This window comes from Myotis daubentonii, chromosome X, assembly GCF_963259705.1.
Source record: "Myotis daubentonii chromosome X, mMyoDau2.1, whole genome shotgun sequence".
Classification (NCBI taxonomy): domain Eukaryota; kingdom Metazoa; phylum Chordata; class Mammalia; order Chiroptera; family Vespertilionidae; genus Myotis; species Myotis daubentonii.
The window spans coordinates 86,593,520-86,596,083 of NC_081861.1; the positions used below are offsets into that span (position 1 = coordinate 86,593,520).

The 2,564-nt window shown below is 51.9% G+C and overlaps 1 pseudogene; it reads right to left on the reverse strand.

Moving 5' to 3' along the window:
* Positions 1–660: 660 nt before the first annotated feature.
* On the reverse strand, positions 661–2,209 carry LOC132223849 (mitochondrial import receptor subunit TOM40 homolog; annotated as a pseudogene).
* Positions 2,210–2,564: the final 355 nt, after the last annotated feature.

A 2,564-nucleotide genomic window follows, 5' to 3' on the forward strand; every position in this document is an offset into this window, starting at 1 on the left:
ATTCCACATATGAGTGAGATCATGTGATACTTATCTTTCTCTGACTGACTTATTTCACTTAGCATAATACTCTCCAAGTCCCTCCACGCTGTGTCAAAGGGTAAGAGATTCTTCTTTTTTACTGCTGCATAGTATTCCATGGTATAAATGTACCACAGTTTTTTTTTTTATCCACTCATCTACTGATGGGCACTTGTGCTATTTCCAGATCTTAGATACTATAAATTGTGCTTCTATGAACATAGAGGTGCATACATTCTTTTTTATTGGTGTTTCAGGTTTCATTGGATATATTTTTAGAAGTGGGAGCACTGGGTAAAATAGCAATTACATATTTAATTTTTTGAGGAAACTCCATAATGTTTTCCATAATGGTTGCACCAGTCCACATTTCCACCAACAGTGTACAAGAGTTCCCTTTTCTCCACATTCTCACCAGCACTTGTCATTTGTTGATTTGTTTATGGTAGCCATTCTGACAGGTGTGAGGTGACACCGCATTGTCATTTTAATTTGCATCTCTCTGATGATCAGTGACTTTGAGCATTTTTTCATATGTTTGTTGGCCATCTGTATGTTCAGTTTGGAGAAGTATCTATTCAGGTCCTTTGCCTGTTTTTATTTTGTTTTTGTTTTTGTTTTTCATGTATATTTTTTGTTTTTTTTCTGTAAAATGTCCCAGTTCTTCTATAACTTATAAACATGATTTATACCGAGGAGTGGATGGGAAAGTGGGTGGAGGGCAGACCTGGGATGGGGAAGCTCCTCTTGCTGCCCCCTTGGGGCAGGGCCCCAAGATCTTTGGGGGGGGGGTGGCGATGACCCAACACCTCTCTGAGGTTGCCTGGCAGCCTCTGCCCCTGGTGCTCAGAATCTGGCGTGCCTTTTGATTCCAGAACCCCTTCTGGGCCCCAGGTCCACTAGGCACACAGCCCCCGGTGCTCCGAATCCTGAAGCACCCGTGGTTCTAGAATTCCCCCTTCAGCTGCTGGGGTGATGGCCCCCTCCTTTCCGCTGCCCCCCTGACCACCAAGGAGGGAGGGAAGGGCGAGGGAGGGGCGCGTAGGTCTCCCCTCTATCGGGGGAAGAGCAGGGGGAATCTCAAGGACGGAGGGAGTGGGAGGCAGGAGCTAGGAGGGGCTCAGCCGATGGTGAGGCCAAAGCCACACTGGAACTTGTTCTTTCCTTTCGGTGATTCAGGAAGGCCCCTAGGGCCAGCGTCAGAGGCAGGGGCGGGAGCTGCTTCTCCAGCGTGGTGCCCATGATCCAGTTGCTGTCCACGGAGCCTTTGAAGAGGAGGTTGGCCTTGGGCAAGTCCAGCTGGTACCCGAAGGAGACGCTCGTGTCTTGCATCCTTGTGCTGGCCTCAAACTCCACGCCTACCTGCAGCTGGTCACTGGCTTTGTGGTAGTATGTCGCGTGCATGCCCGCCTGGCCCAACGTTACTGTCGCCAACCAGTTGTTCAATGTGTATTTCCCAGCTAGAGACATGACAGTACCCTCCTCCCCAGGCGGCCGGTGGTAGACCAGCTCTCCGCCCAGTGCCAGACATGGCGTGATGCTCTGGAGGTAGTGGGCCACGAGAATTCCTGAACCCACCAGGACGTCTGGGTTCCCGAAGGTGACGGCTGCTGTGAAGTCAGAACCCCGGTACTCCCCGTCCACCTGCCAGTTCACGAATTTAGACTGCTGGGTCTGGATGGCCATCTTGGACCTGAGGCCGGGGCCCAGCTGGTGAATGATCTGAGCATTGAGGCTGCCACTATTGTCCATGTCACCCACCAACACGGGGAATGCCTCCATGGGACTCAGCTGCTTTGTCCCCACGTACGTGACCCCGAAATGGTAGTTGGACTCCCTGATTGTGCTGAGGGCTACTGTGTGGTTCACCTGGAAATGGTTACTTTGCCTTTTGTTGACTGTGAGCTTGACACCTTCCATCTGAATAGGAAACAGCTCCTTGCACTTCCGGTGGCACTCCTCGAACATGCCCCATTGTCCGTGGTCCCTGCGGCGCCTGCAGTCCCGGGAGTCCGTTCTGAACCTCGACCCGCGCTGGCCCCAGCACCCAGGCCGCCCCCAAGCGGCGGCAGTGTGAAGCCCCGAGGAGAGGGTGGAGGCGGCAGATCCACTAGGGCGGCGCGGGCGGCGGCGGCCCTGCGGGCGGCGAGCTAGTGGCCAACACGTTCCCCATGGTTGCTGGCTGCAGCGCCTGTTCCCGGCCTGGGCTCCGCTCCCACCCCGTGCGCCACGCGCCACCGAACCCACTGCCGCCGTCGCCCCTTTGCCCGTTTTAATCGGATTATTGGTCTTCCTTTTGTTAAATTGTATGAGATCCTTATATTTTGGATATTAACCCTTTATTATGTGTATCAATGACAAATATGTTCTCCCACACAGTGGGCTCCCTTTTCATTTTGTTGATGGTTTCTTTGGATGTGCAGAAGTTTTTTATTTTGAGGTAGTCCCATTTGTTTATTTCCTCCTTCGTTTCCTTTGCCCTAGGAGATGTATCAGCAAATATATTGCAATGAGAGATGTCGAAATTTTGGTGCCTATGGTTT